This window comes from Etheostoma spectabile, chromosome 18, assembly GCF_008692095.1.
Source record: "Etheostoma spectabile isolate EspeVRDwgs_2016 chromosome 18, UIUC_Espe_1.0, whole genome shotgun sequence".
Classification (NCBI taxonomy): domain Eukaryota; kingdom Metazoa; phylum Chordata; class Actinopteri; order Perciformes; family Percidae; genus Etheostoma; species Etheostoma spectabile.
Window position 1 is genome coordinate 24,575,166 of NC_045750.1, and position 10,036 is coordinate 24,585,201.

The 10,036-nt window shown below is 41.5% G+C and overlaps 1 protein-coding gene across 5 annotated transcripts in view; it reads right to left on the minus strand.

The window, feature by feature from the left end:
• The window catches only part of klhl29 (kelch like family member 29), a 225,089-nt gene that overhangs the window by 212,596 nt on the left and 2,457 nt on the right, over positions 1-10,036 (minus strand). The window lies entirely within an intron of this gene.

A 10,036-nucleotide genomic window follows, 5' to 3' on the forward strand; every position in this document is an offset into this window, starting at 1 on the left:
AAAAAAAAAGCGGCTGCTGCTGCTCCACGGAGGGTGAGTCTTAAAAAAAAAGTTTTGACATTTGGTTGTTTATGTACTGCTGGCAAATTAATACTAAGTCAAATCTCATTAAAAGTTAGTGTCCAACTATACATAAAGATATTTTAAAAAGTTGTAATGAATATTACCCCCTAAATACATTTTAGTTTACAGTTCTGCAGCTACCTCTCTTCATCATATGATAAATTATGCTCATAAGCAACACTACAAAAACACTCATAATACAACTTGTAACGACATAGTAGTCTATATAAATGTACAATAGAGCGTGAGTTTAATGTAAAAGAAATTGAAATATTGTGCTAAAACACGGGTTGGAGCTAAAAACTGACATTTATCTTGTGTTGTTTTTTTTTTACTTGAAAATGAGTTGAAACCCATAGGAAAAATGTTTACTTTGCCACGACATTAGAGATGTTTTTCATTAACTCCACACAATATAAAATCATTAACTACCTCATTGACTTCTCCCTATAGAATTATATTTTGTCTCTTCTTCCTCATTAACTACTTGCATATCCGTAGTGGAAAATGTGCAGATAGAGTCTCAAAAGCCTCCACTGAAGGATTTCAAATGAGAAGCTGCGCAGTAACTGATAAGAAATAGATAAATACTCCATAATAAGTGACAAATAACGGCTAAAATTGAAAAGATTACTCTTCTGGATATGGATAAATGTGGAACAATGAAACTTTGTTAAATCATTTTGGTTGGCTTCTCTACAGGCATTAACGCTTTATCAAAGAGAACCGTTTCAATTTATTTTGCCCAAGAAGCCGCTCTCTCGGAACCGCAGTACGTACAGAGAAAAGTTGTACCATGGCAATTATTGTAAACTTGTCAAATTGAACCCTGAGCAATAAATCATCTTTGTAATTATCGATTGATTGAATGAGCTATCTAACCGGGAAAAACACTTGGAAGCATAATGCATCAATTTTAATGGCATTTCTTAATCACAATGCTCAGCAATCAGCAGAGACCAATTAGGGCCTGAGAGATAGAGACCCGCCATTAATAATCAGACTTGGCTGCTCTCACATTGCCTGGGTTCTCAAAAGGCTGCTGGAGCCGTTTTTTTAAAGGGCACTAATCATTTCAGGGGGAAGGTATTGTCTTAAAAATATTAACATTTATTATATGACCAGGAAAACAAAGCCGGGGTCTACTTCTCAAAACTGCAAATTCTAAGCCTCTTTGTGTCAGCCAGACCGCCAAATCACCACTGGCTGGCGTAGCTATAATTTTAAAGAAGTCGCTTATGGAAATCAAAAGCTCCAATGTCCTGTAATGGGAAATTACATGTAACCATGATTTTCATATTATATTCATAATAATATCTTCAATCCCTCTCAGAGTTGGTTCCTGTTCTGTCCTCAGTGTGATCTCTTTGTAGAGACAACGGATATGTTATGACTTTCTTTTTCCCACCAAGGATAGATGACGTGGAGCCTGACAGAAACAGTTGCTAGAAACGTTTTTTATCATAGCAGGTCCCAGGTCGAGACCAAGCCTATCCAAGAGACAAGATGTCCTTTTTTTAGCTAAGATAAATGACCGGTCAAGACACTTGGACACACGAGGGACAGATTCAGAAATACGTAAGAGCTCCAACTGTCTCCTGAGGTCCCTGATGTTATGTTTGAGATTAAACTGGTTTCCAAACAAGGGTTGGTTTTCCTCTGGGGCACTGCTATAAAGAGTGTATTACGGATGTATTCACCAGAATTGGTGTCACTCTGTTACTCTTTCATTGTGAACTGCTATTCTCGTCATTTTTTGTTTGATTGTTCCTCGAGAAAATTAAACTCTTTCACACGAATATCTAAACTTTTAATCCGTCTCTATCCTGTCTTTATTTTTGTTTCAACAAGGTCTCTTCTTCACAACAAATTCCTCCCTCGCTGACAGAACTTCCATAACAATCCCAAAGCTGGCCGATCTTGCAAATGTTGAGAAACAGAAGTGTCTGCTCGGGAAAGCTATAAAGTTACACAGGGGACCAGAGGCCAGGAGCAATGATGAAGGATATCTTTACAATGCCACCTTTAGCCGCCGTCTTATTATTATTATTATTATTAACGTTACGGTCAGTTTTATCCCGGCCAAATGTCTTTTTGTCTTTGAATACGAGAAACAGCCAGAAAATATACGAGCCGCACACAGAGACTGAGGAACATCGCCCTTCGTGTCTGATCAAGTATACTTTACTTCTCTCGGATTATTCCCCCCCCCCCCCCCCCCCCCTTCATTTCCTTGGCTGCAGATTTGAATCGCCGGACTTTTAAGTCCACACGAATGATCCAAGAATATAAAGAGAGTTTAAGTTTAGGTACAGGCAGCAGTACGAGCAATGTCCCATGACTTTGTATTTTATTTTTTTTTACCCCCATTCAGTAACACTGATAGTCCTATTTTGATATTTCGGAGACCCATTGACATCCAGTTTAAGTGAATGTGACAAACAATTTTTCATCATTCATTGCGTATCAATGGCGACAGCTGGACCCCCCCCCCGACAGACAGCAAGATCGGAAACAGTCTGCAAATACAAACAGCCTGTCTTCATTATCATTATTTGTCCCTAGATGTCATGCTATAATTATTTAATACACTGGATGACCCCGGGAATTGGGCCGCAGGTATTTAAACAGGGAAACTGCCAACATGAATTAATCAACACTGGAGTCCATGTATCACAGCATCGGGTGGCTGGGATGGGGCCAATATTTTAGAAGATGTTCTAGTTCTTGGAAGCATGCAGCCCGGCTAAAAGGTAAACAGGTTGTAAATAGGATGCTAATACAGATGCAAGTCACACCTCCTGCAAACACATGATTTATGTATCCTCTTAACTCTAAAGCCACCTTTCAACAAGCACTGTTGGAGTATGCAAATCAGACTGGGCTGTAAGGTATACTCCCATTAAATGTGAATTATTTACATATCTTTCCTTACCGGAGATAACTGATTCAGAGTTTTACAGTTGCAGAATGAGCGGATCCTTCCAAGAAAAGAAGAAAAAATGCATTGTAGAGGTGATACAACTACCGTAGATGCAGGCAAACCAAAACAGGTCTGGTTCTTCTTTTTAACCCTTGTGCTGTCCTTCGGGTCCCAGAGACCCTCCTCTATTCAACTGTATTTTTCTGCTACCGTGGCCTCGGCCTCTGGGGTCCCGAGACCCGTCCTGCACTCAAACGTGTATCCCACTAGCCTCGAGTCGTCCTCCGGGGCCCCTGGGACCCGATGGACGAGGCGGGATTGTGGTGGAACATACGTACCCGGGACCCCTGAAGCACAACGCCGGGCTAAAACAAAATGTAAATAAATTAAACAAGTCCCTGTGACACGAAGGACAACACAAGGGATAGTGTACAATGGTTAGATAATGAGTGCAGAAAATTCCTGTGAAAGCCTGCTTGGTATCAAATATTTAATATGCTTCATTTTCTTGCAAATTCCAAGACAACTGGTGAAATCAAGGGGAAAACACGCCACAGTGGACTTACTGCAGCACATTAACTATATATCACTGTTATGTAGTGGCACCACTCAAATGACAGTAGCAAAGCTTAGATAGTTTTATTGTAATTCCCCATGGTTCTGAGAAGAAAGGTGGGGGGGGGGGGGCTAAGTTCAAGTTACTTCAGTGACCAATGAAATTTGTTTTTCAAGTAATTTGAAGTCTGCTTTGCCTCAAGTGGACAGGGCCGGTTCAAGTCTGACATTCCACCTCAAAACCTGTTCCAGCGGGCGTCTCTTTAGAGCTCCGCTTCTCCTCAAGGCAAATTCAATTATTCCATTTCAAATAAATGATTACATAATACATCCCTGTCCTTCAAAAAGGGGCAATGTACTCTTAAATAATGTCTGGTATTTTCTGTATTATTAACAGCCCAGACATACCTAGAATAGATTTAATACTTTATTATAAATGTGTTTTCCAAAGTATAGATAAGATAGTAAAATACACCTTATTAAAATGACTAAGGTTCATAAAAGAGATGCCAGGGGAGCTGTGGCTGTCAAATAGCCGCGGAGCAGAATGCTCCTGCAGCCAGGCTCATTGGGAGCCGGCATAAACAACAACGAGGCAGCAGTAGTGGCGGTGGTGATGAGCTACAAGCTAGAAACGATGTTCCATGCCCGCCTCCTTCCCTATCTCCCCCCCCCCTCCAGCCATGGAGAAAACCTGCAGTGTCATCATATGGGGCTAACAGGCTTAACCTGCCCCCCATGGAGCCACTCACCACACAGCAGCCTCACAGACGGCAGGGGCCCTGAGATGAAGCCTCACAGGCCCCCCGTCCCCAAACATGTCAAGTGAATTCCAACCGTTAGTGTGGGTATTAAAATTATGGTAACGGCTTAAATTTCTCTTCTTAGAAGGGCTAACTGGGTTTTCTTTTATCCCAGGAAACCAAATATTGCCAAACTTTGCATTAAATGGCATTGGGACGAAGCTGTGGGTAAATTTGGAACCGAGTCCTTATCCGGTGAGTGCCGGTAAGTATGGCCCTTGGCCCTGGCTCTTGGTGTCAGCTTGCTTGCTCTGGGCCTAACGAGTCCCAGCATTTTGTCGGGCAGCGTAACTTGGCTCTTCTCTCTGGGAAGCATAGCTGATGGGCTACGTAGAAAATATTAAGGCCACAATAACACCACGACATGGGCTAGTACAGCGCTCTCAACAAATGTGGCATGTACGTGCCCAGTAGTGTTGAACATAGATGGATCCACTTAAAGACTCATCTTTGGCCAGTTTCTTTAATTCTTTGGGATTAGACTTTATCAACAAATAACTTGATGAATTAAAAATAAATCAGCTACAGCTCTACTTGTTACTAATAATAATAATATACATCTAAATGTGCTCTAAATCATACCTATCTTGTATAAAAATGCATCTAATGAGGGCGGCCTCTAGCTCACCCAGTAGGACCGTTAGCCCCCATGTCGGGGGTCCTGCAGCGGCCCGGGTTCAAATCCTTTGCTGCGTGTCATCCCCCATCTCTCTCCCCCCCTCTCATGCCTATCCACTATAATAAAAAGGGAAAAGCCCCCCAAAAAAATCATCTTTAAAAAAAATGAGTGTACAAAATACCCAAATGCTCAAATATACAGTTCAATCTAAATAGTACTTTATAAAAACCATCCACAAGTCAAGCTAAAAGCTATTAAAAATAATCATCATCTCCAATTAATTGTTATTGAAGATTTAAAACCTTTAAAGAAAAAAAAGGCACAAACTAACATTTGAGAGGAAGCTACTGACACAACTGTCCCTGGGTGTAGGAGGTTTACAGCTTAGTGCATTCTGAGACCATTTGGGTCTCTGTACAGGAAAAGTGCCGGCTTTTTAGAAACAGGATAGCAGTATCACTGGCCCTTCAGTGAGTGTGTTCAAGAGGGCAGCTGAAGAGACGGCCTTTCATAGTTCACTGATCTCTAAAGAGCTCGGGAAGCACAGCCATCGCGCAGGGCCTTTTGCCCCGTGTACATTAGCAAGTATATTATGTAAGTATTATGTATTAAGTATTCAAGCAAAGATATCACTGCCACCAAAGCCCAACATGGAAAGCATGATGGCTGCAGAAGGATTAGCTGAAGGCTGGTCCTGCACTGTTGGCAAAGAGAGGAACTCACCCAAAAATGTTTGAACGCAGAACAAATTCATCTTAATTGTCCTTAGAAAGAAAAAAAAAAAGGGGGTCACACCTTTTAGGGTGGACTGTAAAAGTCCAGGTTTTCCTCAGAGTAACAATGTTTCGCAAAATCTCACTATAAAACTTGGCTGGACATATAAAATTAGAAATCAGTATTAATAGAAAAAACCAAACCTTTAAGTCACAATTTACATTGCTTTCAAAGCACCTGATTGAAAGGAAAAAGGGGGGCTTTAAAAAATAAGATCCTATCCTCCTTTCACTGAAAGCTCCTTCATCATCAAGATATCAAAGCTGCACACAGTCAACCAACTCAAGACCGAAGCATTCTCTCACCTCGTTGGCTAACCTGCCTGTTATCTTTGATACACATCCAAACATGGCCAGGACATCCCACCATGATCACTGACAGACTGGATCTTTAGAGTTAAACTGAGCTTGCTTTGGTGCCACTTCAGAGAATTAACTGGCTGCAGGCCGCGGGTAAAGCTTGGATGGGGCTGTTGTCTCCAACAGGTAAAAGATAATCTAAGTTTGGCCCCGCTGTCATTGAACTGCCGCTTTTGCCACTTCAGCATGACTACTTGAAAAGGAATGGAAATTAAAAAGATGCTAAGGCCTTGATAAACATGCTGCACCAAGATACCTGCGTGCACCACTTATGTAGCAATTCAGCTTTGACAGGCTCCGTTTCCTAATGCAATGCCTACTGGGGGAATTCAGACGACAGTTTCAAGTGACAAAACAAGCACGAGTACAGAAGTGTATGTTGAGAATAAGATAAAGTGACATTAAGGGGGGTGCAGACAGAGACCCAATCAAGACCCCCTGTTGTTTACACTGTCTAAGAACTGACTTATACTGGAAAACATAATTTGGGCTCCGTGGAAACAACTATATAGCATCACAACATTTCAAACTATCTTTAGCATTGAACCGAATGGCTTGAGATTTGACTTTCTTGCCTGTTGGATATGAAGATTGATAACACTCGAGTCTGTGGGGTAAATATTAAGCTACTGCCTGCAGCCCCTTAGCTTGCCATAACAGCACATCATATACATGCACTTATGTACATGACATATATAACATAACATATGGCATAGCATATGCCAGCCAGCCATCCATCCAAAAATGTAACAAAAATCCACCTACCAGTGCCTCTAAAGCTTACTAATTAACACATATCTAAGTTGATTAAGCTGTGCAAAGCCGCAGTGTGTAACACACAGTGTGTAATAACGAGTGTGTGTGTAGTCGTGCCGGACTAAGTTAAGGTAGGCGCATGCTGGCAGTAGCTTTAGGTTTGCCTATAAGAAAAGTATCCATTTTTTTACTAAATCCAACCATTACATTGTTTTTATTGTCTGGTCAAAAGCACACTTGTAATATAAAGTAGAAGTATTAGGTTAATTATAATTTTTTATTTCACTAACAATTATGAAATATGCTGCTGGTGCTTCAGGCCCCAGCAATATGGCCAAACTCTTATACCCTTACATAGCTGATTTCATATCTCGATAATGAAATTTATGTAATTCAATAAAAAAGAAAAAAATATTTAAATAGTATATAGGAAATAACCACATAGTAATCCCTGTTTTGTAAACCCCTGTCCTGTCTAAGGTTAAATCATTGGCAAATGAAAAGTAAGGAGCAGTTGCACATTTCATTAAGAACTTTGGTGCAAAATAAACATAACGTGCAAGGATCAGAACATAAAGTGGGGTCCAAATGACGTAAATAATGCATAACGCAGTTCGCTGCTTGTTATTCGACATTGCAACAGAAACGATATACCATAGACATTTTTAAATTGGTTTGATGAAATTCCAGCCGTACTCCAACCTTGCTTTGCATTTAGTGTGAGCAGATGTTATAATTAGCTTCATATTAACGTGCTAGGTTCAGTGCAACGCCATCATGCACGCCAGGTTCAAGGCTCTTACAGCATTCATGGATTAACTGCCGTCTGAAAATCACGCAAAAGAATTATCTTCTTCCAATTGTCTGAGAAAATGTGGAAACTTCCAAAAAGCAACACAAGCGAGCTACCCCAATTAAGTAAAAAAGATGCAGGTGTGGGTAACCTGCATGAAATAACACTAAAAATATTTCCCCAATGTCAAATGCCAAACCTGCTCACAGCACTACAGATTTTCAACTGCACACATACTAAAGTGGTGCAAATGACTACGGAGTCTGTTTTTTCCTCAATCCATTGAAAATGTTCTAACCAAAAATACAAAGAACAGCGGCGCACACACTCACACTCAATTAGAAACTGGGAGTGAGATCCTAGCCTTTGGAAGCGGTTCTTTGTAACCGTGTACGTATGATCATTATCTCTCCTGCTCCCAACAACGATTTAAGCCAGACGAGTGCTGACCAAAAGACCTCGTGCTTCTCTGCTTTTCCTCAACGTTGAGTCTTTGAATGGACGTTGACCTCTGTGGTTTAATTAAAAAGGTAAACTACATGCAGAGTAAGTGTGCACAAGGTAGCCTATGGATGAAATTTAATTACTGAAAATGTTAAATCTAGAGCATGTGTTAAGAATGTGGTCATCAAAACCATTTTTAGACCTTGAGAATGGAGTTCACTGTCTAACAAAAGGTGTAAATACACCGCACAACTGCTCTTCCTTTTCCCTTTGATGGGGGCGGGTCGGTCCAGATTGGCTTCAAATCCCTACTGCTCCACCAGAATCAGCGTTATTGCATTCACACGTTAATATTTCCCTTTGGAGAGCGGGTGCTGATAAACAGAAGCGTTGTATGTGCATTCTTAAAAAAAAAGGAAACAGGGAAAATGGCTCCATCTCATTCAAGCCCGGTGCCTTGCACCAGCCAAGGCATCATTATGTTTATCTGACTGTTACATGGAAAACAGAGAGGAGAACCTGGCTTTCTGCAGTCATCTTTGTTGGGGAGTTTGGCACCGCTTCTGTTCTCCGCACTCCTTTAAATTACAGTCCATCACCAGAGGCAGAAGCAGCACATCTCAACTTCAATCCAACTACAAGAACACACCGCACAGTGTTTCTCCAGTCCTACCTTCTTTGCCTGTATTTCACAGCCCAGCAGTACTACACACCAAATGATTGACTCATTAACCTGCAAAAGAGCTCTCCTTAAAAAAAAAAAAAAAAAATATCATGTGAATATAAAATAACTGCCTTGAGCTACAGTATTTGTAATTTGCTGACCAGAACAACAGAAGTCGTTTTTCCCTTGGCCTTTACTAATGGGATAAATGCCTCGGGGTAATTTCTAAATGAATTCCTCAGGCCAGGCGATTCCCCATGCCAACCGAAAATCACATTTGATATTGAAGGATATTCCCTGATTGAGTTTATTGTAAGGAAGCGTGTGACAGGCAGCACGGAGGCTCAGCGGTTAGCACTTCTGCCTCACAGCAGGTTGGCACTGCAGAGTTCCAGCCCCGGTCCGGGCAGGGCAGGGCAGGGCAGGGCAGGCCAGGGCAGGGCCTGTGTGTGGAGTTTGCTCCGATTCCCTCCCACCATAAAGACATGCATGTTAGGTAAGTAGGACTACAGTTGAAAATTAGCCAACTGGCCTATTTACAGAAATGTTGATTAATATGCATTCTCCTAATAAAATAAAAAAAATAACTGGAGAAACCCTCAATGCTCCGACAGAGGTGAGGCCTACCTGACATTGAAGTGTCAGGCAGGCAGTGTGGTGTGTGTAATGTGCCTGACATATAACACACACCACTGTATGCTGCCGCTGTAATCCTCCACCTCCAGTGAGTGGCCATACCCAACCGATGAGGCGAGAAGACCCCTGCTAAATGGCCCCAGCTCTGAGGCAAATGCATTGTCTTACCTCATCGAGTGCACAGCTCCCTGGCTGTTCAGAGAGAACTGGGACTAAAGCTCTTAATACCCGCCTTGATTCACGATTGCCTGCTAGGTTTTCAAATGTCATCAGTGGGAAAGTGTGTGCTGCTCCAGCCCCCACATGTTCAGCCCATTAATGAAACAACCACACCGTACATCAATAAGGAACAGGAACACATACTGTCAAGCCGGGTGGCTGTACATCTATTTATATATAGCAACACGCTCATACCGGGGATCGTAAAAACAGGCATCAGTGCCAGGAGGACTGACAAGTGTGTTGTTGGGTACGAGAGCTGATAATGAATCATGCTAAATATGGAATACAGATAAAATGTGATAATGTTATATTAGTACCAACCTCATTAAATCATCAATGCCTTCTCATTTGCCAGAGAATAAATGAAACGCTTGCTTGTCATGGGAAAGTGGCAACATATCTAAATGGTTGGATTCATAACTATG